The sequence below is a fragment of the Manis pentadactyla genome, chromosome 17, assembly GCF_030020395.1.
Source record: "Manis pentadactyla isolate mManPen7 chromosome 17, mManPen7.hap1, whole genome shotgun sequence".
Lineage (NCBI taxonomy): Eukaryota > Metazoa > Chordata > Mammalia > Pholidota > Manidae > Manis > Manis pentadactyla.
In genome coordinates this window covers 38,579,122-38,594,326 of record NC_080035.1, presented here as the reverse complement: position 1 = coordinate 38,594,326, position 15,205 = coordinate 38,579,122, and the positions used below count along the sequence as shown (strand labels likewise).

Here is a 15,205-nt window from a genome sequence, read left to right as displayed (position 1 = left end):
AGCTTGCTTTGTTTTGCTAATGAGATGACTGGTGGCTGGTGACCCCTAGATAGCTTTCTAGATAGCTTCGGGACAGGGCTTGGGTTGCCAGAAGAACCAACCATGTGATTGGAGGGTGGAAGTTTCTGCCCCGCCCCCAACCTCCAGGGAAAGAAGAGCTGGAAACTGAGTTAACCACCAATGGCCAATGATTTAATCATTCATGCCTATATAATGGAGTCTACATAAAAACCTTAAACAATGGGATTCAGGCGCTTCTGGGTCGGTGAGGGAATCTACGTGCCAGGAGAATGGCATGACCTACCTCTGTGGGGATAGAATCTCCTGAATTTGGGACCCTTACAGACCTTCTGGCTCCTTATTTGTATCTCTTATAATAGCTTTATAATAAATTGGTAAATTTAAGTGTTTCTCTGAGTTCTGTAAATCTCTTTAGCAAATTATCAAACCTGAGGAGGGGTATGTAGAAGCCCTTTTGAAAAGAAGTGTGGGTAACCTAGCATTTGTGATTGGTGAAGTGAAGACCAGTTTTGTAGGGCTGAGCCTTTAACCTCTGGGGTCTGTGCTAACTCTGTAATTAGAATTAAATTAAATTAAATTATAGGATACTTGGTGTCTACAGAGAATCACAGAATTGCTTGGTATGAAAAATCCACACACTGAGTGTGAGAAAGCTATGAATAGAGAAATGGATTTCCCTTTTAAGTATTTAAATTTTTCTTGACACCCACCCTACTGGGTTTAAACCCTATTTGTCTGTCTATTGTTCTTGGCCACTTTGAAGGCTCAGGGTAGTGTTCCATCTGGTTTTCTGTAGCCTAGAGGCACTGGGGGGTTTTTGTGGGAGAAAAGTGGGAGAAGCAGAAGCAGGGAGGACCTCAGCTGTGTCTCATGTCTCAGTGTATCCTTCATTGAAGGTCATACCAGTTCTGCTCTCTCCTTTGGGATTTTCCTAAGTACTCTGTATCATTTCACCTAGTTGGAAAAAGATTTTAGTTTGGAAATAGAATCCATTGGGACTTTGAATATTTTCCAAAATTCATCAGGAAGTTCTGGAAAATCTTAACCCTCTCCAGTGGTTTTTGGGTCCATATCTATTGGCTCCATTGATGTGTCCTTTTCTCAACAGGATGTGTCTGTCCTTAACTCTTCCTGGAATAATTTTCTCATCCTTCCAGCCTCAGCCTGCTTACAACTTTCTAATCTCGTAGCAGTGGGAACAGATCACAGTGATAACGCTACTCAATACAACTACTGCAATGTGGGGATAAGTTCGGGGCCACGGCCCTTGGCTCCAGCCAAGAAGCTGCAGTCTTTGGCCTGAATACCACATTTTGAATTTGATGACACGTGGTTGCTCATCTTTTCTTCTTTGATTGTTGGGTTAATTTTATACTTTTATTTATTTATTACTATTTTTGATTCATTTTGTTACCTGCTCAGGAGAAAGCTTCTGTGCTCCAGCTTTATTCTGCCAATTTAGCTTGAAATCTATAATATTTTAATATATAACTTTATGGGACAAGTGATACATGTTTATGTTTACACATTCACACACACTGTATGTAAAAAAAGAAAAAAATCTGCCATGAAATGATAATCATTAACACTGAGATAGTATTTTTTCTGATAATATATAGAGAACTTCTGATACTTATAATTATTTTTTAATAAAGTTCCTATGTACATATTATTTTACCACATTAATATGTAGCTTTTGTTTGTTACCATTCTCTGACTTTAAGTATTTTTAAAAATTGATTTCATGTCAATGTTTAGTAATAATAAAACAATACTTTAAATAAATTTATACTTATAAAATATTTTTTTGAATATTTCAAGAATTTCCATTTGATCAATCTGATATAATTCTTTTAACTATCATTTCTTTAACAGGTACTTAGACTTTTTTTCAATGAGGCCCTTATAAACAGTTTTCAGATACACATGTTACACATCATTTTTCTGGTATTGCTTTTATTTTCTTCAGACAAAGTCCATGGAGTAAGCTTAAAGAATCATTTGAGAAGGAATCCAAAATCAAATTTAAGCTGCAAATAGATTATGTTTCTACAATGTCCGTTGGCCTACATGATTGGCCACTCCAAGAATAAACTATCTATGATTTCTGTAAGAACTAACTTTTGGAGTTAAAAAGGACTATATTAGAATATGTGATAGACTGTGGACAGTTACAGCATTTAACACTTCCAAATAGGTCTATATAATTCTTTGTCTCTTGGCTAAGATTTTGAATTTAAAAGAAGTTACTACACAGATGGTACTTGACTCATGTGTTTTGCAGGGTCAGGAGACATCAAGCTTTAGTCTTATGATTAGTAACTTAAAGTGGCTATTAAAAATTCTAAGACTGCATTTCAGTGACCAAAAAATGCTGTGTCATACGGAGACTACTAGTCTAATGAAAAACAATGTGTGATGTAGCAGTGACCCCTCAAAAACTAGCAAACTCATGACTTGTTCCTTGTTTTGTCCCAACTGTGAAGACACTTCTCTCTCTCCCCAGCACTATCAGCTGCCCGGAAAAGGGGTGGGGGGCAGGGAGGGAGAGAGGGGAGCTCTTGAATTCACAAATTTGTCCTGAGGCAGCCATCTGCATGGCCATCCCACAAACACTAACATCAGCTAGATTTGGGCAGGACAGTTCTAAAGGGATGTCGGAGGAGAAAAGAAAGGGGACTATTGCTCAATCTTGACTTTCTTTGGCTTCTAGTGCTGATTCATCCTCGTAAAGCACCAGCAAAAGAACAAGTCTCTATTGGCCAAGGTACTGTCACTTTGACACTACTCTAGGAACTGTAGAATTCCCAGGGACATGGGGCACAATTCACCTTATTCCAGGACGGACTGAGTCATTATTGGTAGCCGACCTAGAGTCACTTTACAATTCAGGAGCCTCACTGAAAGAAACAGCTCATGCATTCCACTTTCAGGGCCGGGGAGGTCAGTTTCCAAAGCACAGTGGTGCTGGGCAGGATCCCAAATTTCCATCTCTCAAGGAAAGCATCCACTTCTGGCCAGATTTTGTTTTTCCATGCTAGAGTTTAATTTTTCTCACTTCACATTATTTTGAAGGCTTATCCTACATGTTTTCTTATTCCAAGATTCAAGCCCTGTGTAGAAGTGCTCCATCAAGTGGCCCTTGAAGAGCTTCTTCTGGAAAGTAACGACATGGGTGAACGCATCAGCGCCTCTCCTGAGAATACCAGGCACTGATGGGTTTTGTCTGCTCATCACCTCAAATAAAGCCAAGTTTGTTGAATGAACAAAGCAGTGAGAGAGACTGGAGAGACATGAATAAGCAGGTAAGTTTGCTTCCAAGCACAGAATGTGGCAGGCACTCATTCAGGAGTACAGCTTTCCTCCCCCATCAGAAAGTAGCGCATTCCAATACAAGCTTTTACAAGCCACAGTGGTGTAAAGCAAAGAAGCAATTACCAATAATTTATAAGGAACTACTTGGAGCCTTCCCAGGCTGAAAAAAATAACCTCTTTCAGGCTTTTCTGATACCCTAGGATACATCTTGCTAACGGATGCACAAAGTAAATTGAATTAAGCACAGAGGCTCACAGACACTATTCTAAAACACTGGCGGCTGAATGCTAAGAAGCTCAGTGTAGTTCCCAGGGAGGGAGGTGGGTGGCATCACTCTTCTTGCTTGGGGTTTGTGCTCTTTCTGCAAGGACTGGCTGCAAAACAAATGCTGGGCTCTATTTTCACTTTTTGCCTTTTTTGTGAAAATGAAAATCCTCTTAGGATTTCTTTCAGCTGTTGAAAACAGGTACTAACACAGATCTTCCATAAATGCAAAGTGGCCTAATGAGAACCTTCAAAAAGCAGGGGATACCCATACTTGCCTTTTCCAATCTATGATCTTGTTACATAAGAGAACACTTTAATCCAGCTCTGGCTGATATGGGATGAAGGAGTAGGCTTTGTTCAATCCATGAATTCACGTGTTCTTGAGTTCAGCCAGCCCTGTGCTAGGTGACTTAGCAAAGTCACAAATACACCAAAATGCATGTTCACTCACACACACACACACACACACACACACACACACATACACTCTTCTCTGTTGTAATCAAGTCATTTGAAAAACACTAAACAAATTTTGGGGTTAGGGTTGGATGTGAGAGATAGCTTTACTTAAGAGAGCATGCAACAAATGCAAATTTTGCTTTGGAGGATCCTGAGAGAAACTCAGAAAAGACAGGTAATCATTTAACGGAGCTAAAAGTAAAGTACAGCTAGAATACCATGAGATCACCAAGTGGGAGAGCTGGAAGCATGGAGGAGTATACATGGGAAGTTTTTAATGAATCAGGCCTAAAATGGTACATATTACTCCCTCTCACATTCTATTTGCCAATGCCCAGTCCCAAAAAGAGTTTGGAAAGAGGGTCCAGCTGAAGACCCAGAAAGAAAAGGAACATATGTTTTGATGAGATGCTCACAGGTTCTGTTCTTAGGTTAGCCTTTTAATATATGAGGTGGAATAAAAATTCTTCCACATAATGCTGAGTAGTATAGAGAATAGGCTAAAAAAATAATAATAATAACATGTATTGCATAGCTTACAAATGACAGAGCCAGGAATCCAGCTAGACTTAGTCTGGAGCCTGCACCTATATGCAGAAATTTGCAGTCTAATTGGGAATATAAAATCAACATGCAAGGAAAATAATAAGCCATATATACAGTCAGGTCTTACGTACTGTTCTCTGGAAACCACATTGCCAGGAATTACAGAAGTCAAAGTAACCTGAGGACCTGGGGATCTTTGTGAACAATGATGATGCCAGAAGAACCCAGAGTTGGAAAGCAGGGGAAGGAGAGAGATGGAGAAACACAGGAGAGCTGTGAAGTGGACTCACATTCAAGGGAATCACTGTGCTGGGTGGATGTAGGATTGGCTATTCCAGGCAGAGGGTTGTGGGGACAGAGCCTGACTGCGGAGGCCAGTGTGTGATAGCTAGAGGTGAGTTCAGGGTTACTACCAGACAGCCAGACACCCTCAGTCTAGACCTCCCCTCTCTCTACCACAGGCAGGATCCCCTGGGCCAGGGTTTATGGTTATGGCCTTATCATTTGGCTAAAGGTTTTTCTTGTCTGATTTTGTTTGTAGCTACCCACATGGTTTATAATATGTAGCTTTTGTAAGAGTGCTTTTGAAAAAAAATTAATTTTGTTGTTAAAGATCACTAGTTAAGAGCCACAGAATAAACTGAGTTCAGAACTTAGTCCTAGCATAAATTTCCTATATACTCACTCTGATTCATAGTAGAATTTATGTAATCCATCACAGTACCTCTTTTTCTAAAAATAAAAGACAGCTGAGATTAAATTATTTTTCAATTTTACAAAAAAAAAAACAGGTTTAGAATTATTAATGCAGTAGCTTATCTCCCATTTCTCCCTGCCTACATTGCCCAAGTCTTTGTTTTTATTTTAATGGTCTGATTTTGTGTGCATTCTCTACAGACTGCCTCAACTATTTTTGGAAGGAAGCTTGTTAAGACAGTGGGGAATGCATAATTGAGAGCTGGGATTTGCTAAACTATAGTGTAATATCACAACTGGGATATTAACACTGATCAGTCAAATAGCGAATATTTCCATGACCCCCAAGATCCCTTCGTGGCCCTTTTATAGCTACACTTCCTTCCCTCTCCTCCTCCCTGTGTCTTCCTTGAACCCTGACAACAACTAATCTGCTCCCCAATTTTGTATTTCTGTCATTTCAAAAATGCATTAAATGGAATCATACAGAATGCAACTTTTTGGGTTTTGTCCATTCAGCATAATTTTCTGGAGATTCATCTACGTTGTCACATGTGTCAGGGGTTCATTCCTTTTGATTGCTGAGTACTACTCCATGGTATGGACATAGTACCACATGTTGTTTAACCATTCACAGGTTGAAGGACATGTGGGCTGATTCCAGGTATGGCTGTACCACATCAAGCCTAAGGACATCGGTCGATAAGTTTTTGGGTGAATGTAAGTTGTCATTTCCATAGTGAATGGAGCTTTGGGGTTACCTTGTCATAGCCTGGCAGAGGTGAAAGTCTAGGCCTTTGCTGGTGGGGTGGGAGTAAGGTCACAGTTTATTCTGTGTCATTTGCCTGAAGTAGAATGGTTATTGTGAAATGTTTTCCGTCCTGCTAGGTTGTCACTTTCCTGGTCCTTGGCTAGGAAAAGCTGGCTTTTTTTTGTTGTTTTTTTTTCAGTCATTGGTATCTCTGGATTAACATCTACTTCAACTCCAAGTCTTGAATATAGGAGGCAAGAGAAAAGCTTGGGAACTCACCACCACATCATTTCAAGGTTCCCAAGATCCCTAACCAGTCTGTCTTCCTGTCTGCCCTTCAAAGTCTTCTACGTTTTTGTTTTATATGTAATGCCCAAGGTTTCAGGTGTACTTAGTGGAAAGAATAGGAAAAATGTCTACTCCATCTCCCTAGAAGTGGAGGTGTCCTAATGTGCTTGTAAAAGTGGACTGTCTTCTACAGAATCAGGAGAGACTTTCTATATTATTATTTTCCTCTACTTCACTAATTCATCCCCCTTTAAGACATAATCAAGATATAAGTGTGTCCTTTTTAACATCAAGATATACCATATGTTTCCAAAGCCTCACAAAATCTGAACTACATAACCAACCAATTAGTACTCCATTTGTTCCAACTTTAAACCTTTGTATTCAAATGGAGCTTTGGTTGGATAGCTAATTTACTGTGAAGGAAATTCCCTTTTGTAGTAAAATTTGCAACTCCAGTGAATTCTAGACAACATGGATATATATACTTGCAAAATTTCTTTCATAAGAGCACTGAAAATGAGGGACACACCTTATTATGTTGTATACTAGTGAGTTTCTCTTTTAGGCAACTCCATATTAGATAATAGCTGTAGGCTGTCAAAAGTAAAATTAACTTAATAAAAGATATTTACTTCGAACCTTGCTTCCTCTGTTTTAATTTAGACTATATTTAAGGTTAGAAGATATCTTTCTTTAGACAAGCACATTAAGGAGATAATTAAATGTTTAGACAATTAAAAAGAAAATCTGCAACCACTCAAGAACTACATCAATGTTTAAAGATAATCACAATGAGGGACAGAAGAAAAAATACAAAGAGTAATTAATAAAGCCATAAAAGGCAAACTTCAAGTTAATGACTATACATAATACAATTTATGAAAAAAAGGGGAAGTATATATTTAGGAATGAATTTTGTTTAGTTGTAAAAATCATAGTCCTGTTTATTCTTGAAGCTTATATTTCACCTTTTATCTAAAAGAAAAATTAATTTAGAAATCCATCTGGATATTCACCATCATCAAATACCATTTTTTTCTGTCTGATAGCTATAGGCTATGCAGCTATATTATATATACACTATAAAATATACTTGAAATCTCAGACATTATTCTTACTTTCAATGCTGTACAAAAGAAGTCCATATATTAGTATCTTAATTAAAAAGCAGGCCAGAAATCACTACAGCTAGAGTGTACCATCAAGGTAATTCACTTACTCCTCTCCATTCATTTAACATTTACTTACTGATCTCCTCTTATGTGCCAGATACTGTGTTAGATGTGAATAAATCAAATAACTAGCAACTCTAATCCCTGAACAACTCATGCTGCAAAATACAAAGGAAAATCTACAAATATGTATGTTTAAAGAAAAGGTCACATCCGAGCCAAAAGTATGCAAGAAGATAGGACAGGGAAGGGAAACAGGAAATCATAAATCTTTATATTAATATCACCCCAACACCTGTCATAAAGGGAAAAGAAAAATAGTAGAAACTGTGTCCTGTAGATCACCAGCACAGTATAATGCAAATTGAGGACATTAATAAAATAGTTTCTTAAAATGTTTCCACAGTCAAGTTTCAGTGTATAAATTGTGAAGAATATAACTTCCATAAAATGACTAACTTTCAAGTATATTATCAAGGCATTATCTAAAGGATCTTTAGAACATTAAAAAGAATGTCTTATTGTTTTACAAAACTAGAATGGCATCATGTTGAAGGTAATGAAAAAAATGACTTATAGGCTAAATCTTCAGTAGGTGATCAGTGGCTATTAACATGGAGTAAGGAAACTACTTTAAGTAGTATTTATAATAATTATAGTATTTATATATAGTATTCTATACACATACTTACATATAATGATTATATATTTAATAAACATATATTAAATACTTATATGTACATCTAGTATTTATATAAAGTACTTTTAAGTACTTTTATTACTTAAACAGTATTACTTAAGTAGAACTTATTACTTAAGTAGTACTTAAAACTTAGCTTTTATCATGACATTTTACTTGCTATTTTCAATATATGCAAATGTGAGTGATAAGAAAAGACTTCTTTTTTCCTATTCTTCTGAAGTGATCACATCCTCAGCCATAGCTTAAATTATTAAATGCAGAAAGATATCCCACCATTTTATATATTCAGGGCCCAGGTCTCATTTCTAAGATTCAGATTCATACTTCCACCTGTCTGCTCCACACCGTTTGGATTCTTCCAAGGTACGAAACACTCAGTATGTTCACAATCAAATTCAAACTCTCTGGCTACCCTCCCATCTCATCTTCAAACCATAGCAGTAAATGGTAAAGCCTTGGTTCCATTAAGTAAGCAAAAATATCACAATCATTTCCATAACCCACACTCTCTTCCACATTGCCTATGTCAAAGCCATCATGAAGTCCTGCCATTCTTACTTTCTAAATGTACCCTGCATCTTTCTATGCCTCTGAATGTTTACTGACAGTAGCTTGGTTTAAGCTACCAAATTCTCTTGCCTAGACAACCTCAGTTGTATCCTAGTTGCTCTGGTCATATCTACACTTGCTAGCCATGTTTCCATCATTATTTTCCCAATACTGTAGCCAAAGTAATATTTTCAAATCCAAGTCTTATTTTTCAGTATTTAAAATGCATCAATGATTACCGTTTGTTCTTAGAATAAGGAACATGATTCTTAGGGTAGCCTACAAGGCAACTCTGTCTCCAGCCTCATCCCCACTGGACAAGCCTCACTCAGTGCTATCCATCATGCTGGCCTTCCTTCCTTCAGTTCCTCCAGTACACAGTACCCATTACCACAACAGGGCCTTGAATGCTTTTTCTCAACCTGGAACACCGCCTTATCTAGTCAAACACTAATCTTCCTTCAGATCTCAGGACAATCATTGGTTCCTTAGGTAACCTTCCTTCATAACCCTTTATTATATACCTCAACATTAATGTACATGATTCTCTGATTAATATCTGTCTTACCTGTATCTGAAAGCTCCTTGAGGATAGGGTATACCTGATTTTGCCCCACATTGTATACCTAGCACTTAGGAGAGTGCCTGGCACATGGTAGGTATTCAAACTATTTGTTTATAATATGAATGCATACAGAAAGGTAAGAGTAAAGTGAACAATTAATAAATGTCACTTTACATTTTATTTACACTTTCCATTTGGGCTGCATAAGTCCATAATACAGATGAAGAAACTGAAACTTAAAAGAAAAAATATCTTGTTCATGGTCACAAAGCAAATAAGAGGTTTGTTAAGGTTTATGCCTATGTCTCCTTACTCCATGTCCAGAATCTTTATGTGGTGGGCATTTGCTGGCTCTAAGTGCCCAGCATCCTTCCACTATGTTCTGCTAATGGTACTCCTAATTTCCTTTGGAGAAAGAGGCCTTCCCACCCTACTACCCGAGAGAGGGTTTAGTAAGGCTAACCTACTCTTGGTTCCAGCAAAAGTAATCCAAATAAATTTTAAAAATGTGTTGGGGAGCCGGAAGAGGAGGGACTTTAAAAAAAACAAAAATTGACAATAATTTTAATGTATGTATAATATGAATCTTTATAATATGAGATTACTTTGCACTGAAAGATACAAAATGATAGTCATCAAAAATTAATGTTATTTATTTCAGAGTATGTCACTTAAGAGGATTTTTTAAAATATACATCCTTTTAAGTTTTATTTGACTTTTTAAAAAATGAAGACATACTATTTATATAGCCAGAAAACAAATCAAGAGAACTATTTTTTTTTTTAATTTTGGGAGGCAAAATAACTGGGAAGTGCTGAGTATTTAGAGGTCCTGGTTTAGATGGAAAGCCCATCTCATAGCTGAGATACCAATACTACTGCCCAAACTTCACTTAACAAGCACCATTCCTTCCTCCCTTCCAAACCATCTCTCAGCCAAGATCCACACACACTGAGCCAGGAGCCAATGTGCTTTTTTTTTTTTTTTGCCAGGGTTCTTGCTCACGAAGCCAAAGAATGAGTTTCACAAACACCCAAGGTAGGAGAGCAAGGTACAGGCTTTTATTTAGAAGTACAGTGAGAGAATAGAGCTCCTGGCTCTTGCCAGGAGGGGACAAGAGAGCCTGTCAATGTGCTTTTTATGCAAGTTTTTTAAAAGTTAATTTTTAAAAGTTTTATTCTTAAGTCACCCTCCCTCTCTTAATCATTTTTGTCATTTTTTTGTGAATTCTTAAGTGCTTCCTTACTCCTGTGTTGTCAATCAAAATTCATAATTATACATAAAAATTTATGGAAATTAAAATTTTCGTTAGCATAGACAGGACCAGTAGAACTGAAGAAAAACCGAACTTAAGAAATGAGCAAAATTAATTCTGATACATAGTGTCATGTAGATTAGTTCATATTAACAATGAAAATAAACTAGAAATTTACCTTTGAAAAATGATTATAATGCTATAAACGTCCTAAGTCTGTGAACATAGCACAAGTAGCCTTTCATCTCAATAATATCTGGCTCCTGGCCTAACACCAGGCATATAGTGAACATTAAACAAATGCTGTTGACCAAATGAATTAAAGTTACCAGTAGGTATTTTTAAATAACTGAAAATTATGGATACTCTTATTATACATAGCTTTGTGTAGTGAATTTCAAAATTTTCCAGATAAAATTAATATTTTTTAAATATTAAGAACAAACAGACTTACGTTTCTAGCCAAGATGGAGTCAAAGAAGGAAGATTTACTCCTCTGTATTTTTGAACAACTAGAAAAAAAATGAAATAACAGTTTTTCAAACATTGAACAATAAGCAGTGTAGAACATTTATCCCTAAAAGGGGATACAAATGAGGTGAGCCCTATGATTGCATCACATTACTCCCTGGAAATGTTTCCAGGGCTTAGCACAGGGAGGGGGAATGCACATGGAGTCCTGTGGTCTCCCGAAACTGAGATGGATTTGGGAGTTGAGGGAGAGCAAGGAGCCTAGCATTTTCAGGGCGGAGTAGCCAAGAGAAGAGAGAGAATGGAAGAGTGCTCCAAAGACCTACAGAGAATTTCCCCCTACTGGGGGAGAGAACCACCGGAAAGGAGCAGGCAGAACACTTGGAAGTGACACAGACTAGGGATAGTTTGTTTCCAGCAGCTAGAATAGAAAACCTCATAATTCACAGAGTATGGGATAGAATACTCAGATACTGTCTTAACAATGGGAAGGAAGTCAGTCCTAGAGTAAAGACTTCTGTGGACCTGCCAAAGGTTAAAAACAATCCTTGAAAAGATCAAACTCTAAGTAATTTAAGTAGGTCTCAGATCAGAGCTTAAGAATATTAGCAAGTGCACACACATGAATATCCAGGGCCCATTATGGTTAAGTCGAGAATGCCGGGAATCTGATAAAAAATTATAGGCAAGCAAAGAAGCAGAAATACATATTCCAGAATGAGGAGAAAAATCCATCAATTGAAACAGATCCAGAAATGACACAGCTGATAGAATCTACAGGCAAGAGTATCATGAGAATTATTATGGAAGTTATTTTAACTAAATTCCTTATGTTCAAGAAAGTAAAGGAAAATATAAGCATTTCTAAAAAACAAAATTGAATTTCCAAAGAGAAAAAAATATAATGCTTAAGGAGGAAGCATATCAAAATTATCTCAGGAATTTTTTAGTTGTAAATATGAAGGTTTTATCAATTCAAGATGAAATTGTCCTCCTAATTAAGCTGAAGTATGTGGTAAAGACAGATTTTGTGTGTGTTCTCTACCTTTCATTGTACCACCTCAACCCCTCACAAAATGTCTCATGAGGCCCTTGAAGCCTCAGAGGAGGAGTGAAGGTCTTTGTGGGTCAGCAGTGGGGGACCCATGACACTCAGGGAGGCTTTGTAGTGATGGTGTCACTGGTTCTCCTGATCACCGCTCATTGTTCTGAAGTGTCTATCATCTCTGCTTCCCTAGGCATAATGATATAATGGCTTCCAAGGAAAATCATTTGTAGGAAAGTATAATGCAAACCTCAAATTTCTATTCTCAAAATATTGTTCCAGTCATGTAATAATTTGATTACAAAGAACCCCCATAACCAACTCTTTAATATGGGCAACACTAGAGTCTATCACCTCCTATAGAGTTCATTAGAGTGTACTCTAGTTTTTCTTCTGAATATGTACAAAGTGTACCATCAAGAAAAATCCTGCTGTAGATTATTTAATAGCTACAATCAAGTCTTCTGCTTGTTGCAAAGAATGAGATTTAGTAACATCTTGTTTGTTTACTTACCCAAAGAGTTTTCTCCTTGCCAAATATATTTAATTATGTTTTAACTGTTTTGAATTCAAGTTCATGCTCTCAGCATTGAAGTTTCCTTAGCTAAAAATTGTCACCTCTTCCAAAGTTCACATGCTACTTTAACAAATAACAGAAGATAACTCTGGAGTATTCTGCTCGAAAATGTGAGACCCCAAGGGGCATTGAACTACATTTTACTTTTAAGTCTTTTCCAACATTTCACATTTAATCCAAGATTGTTCTGTTGAAAATATGTCTAAGAGAAAAATAAATATTTATGCAAATTTTGTAGATTTATTTATGTTTTATGATAGATACATTTACGGAACAAGCTTTTGAAGAAAACTAGTTTGATGCACTCTGGCATCGGCAATTTAGCTTTCAGTATAATGCATGAGTTTGTCAGATTTAGAACCATTTCACATGGACAAAAAAACATTTTTTTGTATTTTATAGCTAAATATAAATAACACACACTTTTTGTACAAATTAAAATAGTATTTGGCTTAAGTATTTCAAAATGTTACTACAAAAAATGAAACAGTTTCTGTTTCTCCAAATGTTTTGTAAGTCGTTTTTCAGATACATCACATTAATGACCACAGGATTAAAGAAATGACTAATAATTGAACTGTTGTAGATTATTTAATAGCTACAATCAAGTCCTCTGCTAGTTTCATGCAGGCAAACTGCATTCTTCAAACTTAACTTCATCTGGATCATGAAAATGACCATAAAATATACCTAAATAACCATAAAAATTAAGTTTATTCTATGCTTGGCTCTTTCTTCAAAAAACCCTAATTATTTTTACTTAGAATTATATCAGGAATAACAGTAACACCAAAATAACAGTGACTCAAACAATCAAGTGTGCATTTTCTCCTGTAAAAGACCAGGGTTAGAACTTCCAGGACTGGTGTGGCAGCTCCCTGAAGTCTCCAGATACTCAGATTCTTCTATCTTTTCTGCTCTACCATTTTCGGTGTCTTACTGCCATACTTTAGGTCATATTTCAAGTGACTTCATGACTCAGAATGGATGCTAGAGTTCCAACCCTCTCACACACATTTCAAACAACGAAAAGAAGAATGTGAGAAAGCAAAAATGAGTCTGCATAAGACCCTTTTAAAGTATTTTTGGAAGTCACTCATAGCATATCTCCTCGTACACATCTAAACTAGAGGGCACAGCAGCTCCAAGCTGCATGGGAATTATCATTTTTATTTGATGTGGCCCTATGGGAAACTAAAAATTGTCATTCTGTTAGTAAGGAGGAAAAGAAGTATTATTGGACTGGCAACTGGCACTCTCTCATGACTTTGATGACAACACATTAACTAAAAATACTTTAGAAGACTGAGGAAAGAAAACACTAGATCGAATTCTTGCTTCCTGATGTGAGAACATACTAACATGCCCTAATGCAAAGGAAGAGAATGTTCTACCTTTTAAGCATGGAGATAAGGGAAGTTACAGTCTGACACTGATCTTTGCATGAATAAATTATACAGTCCCCAAAGAAAGTATTGGAGATAAGGATTTCTGTAGAATATAAGAGCTAGCATTCTTACAACACTAAGTAAATTAGGTGACAATGTCTTAGAATACGGTTTTTAAACAACTGATGGAAAAGCTGAATGAGTGAGCCAAATCAGATAGAATTAAAGACAAAACGGGTAAACTCATGCTTTCTCTTTGCTGTAATTAATCTTTTGTAGATCGTCCTTGTTTAATACATGCTTGGGAATTGGAATGATCATTTGCAGGAATTATTCAAAGCTTCCAGATAGGCCTCTTACCTGAGCAGCATCAGAGATAATTCTAGGAGGTGAAGCAGGGGAGGTGGGACAGTAAGACCTGCTTGGAAGTCTCACTTGACCTACAATTCACTATGCCCTCCAGACACCTCCATCCCTTAGCCTTTACAGCTGTCCCGACCACCTGAGGGAAATAGTGGTCTCTACACTCTAAAAGCCTTGGAATTCTGGCTGCTAGTACTGGGTTCCTATCTGTTTTCCATGACAAGCTAGCTGTGACACAGATACGATTTTAAGCCTTGATCTACTTACCTGTAAAGCAGGGATAATAACAGTAATCGTACCTACCTCATGGAGTTGTTTTGAGGATTAAAATCTTGGTAAAGTACTTTATACTTAGTGAACACTTAATAATTATTAACTGTTCTGCACTTTGAAGTCACATTGGCATACAGTGGAGCTCACCTAGTAGCTAAGAACCAACATTTCTAAGTTTCAGCTTCTTGAGTATCTGTTAGAAGGTTTGAATAAAATGTAACGATTTTTATGATAATTATCATATGCACTTTATTTTGAAATTTATATATCTTAAGTGCCTTGCCTTTCTTCTTGTGTGTAAAGAACTATCAATGGCAACAGAATCATTACAAGAGCTCAAGGCTTTTGCAATTTATATTCTGTCTTCTGAGTCCTCTGCTTTCCCTAGACTATCTGAAGAAGACTAATTGAGTTTTTTCAATATGAGTTCTGGAAATTTTCTCTTGCAAATTTTTAACTGCAAGGGTATTTTATTATAATATGCCAATGAACTCAT

General features: G+C 36.8%; 1 long non-coding RNA gene across 1 annotated transcript in view; it reads right to left on the bottom strand.

Moving 5' to 3' along the window:
• The window catches only part of LOC118916706 (uncharacterized), a 184,223-nt gene that overhangs the window by 141,900 nt on the left and 27,118 nt on the right, over positions 1 to 15,205 (bottom strand). Inside the window, exon 2 of the long non-coding RNA XR_008994602.1 lies at positions 11,047 to 11,104. This is a non-coding gene — a long non-coding RNA (uncharacterized LOC118916706). The remainder of the gene's footprint in view (positions 1 to 11,046; positions 11,105 to 15,205) is intronic.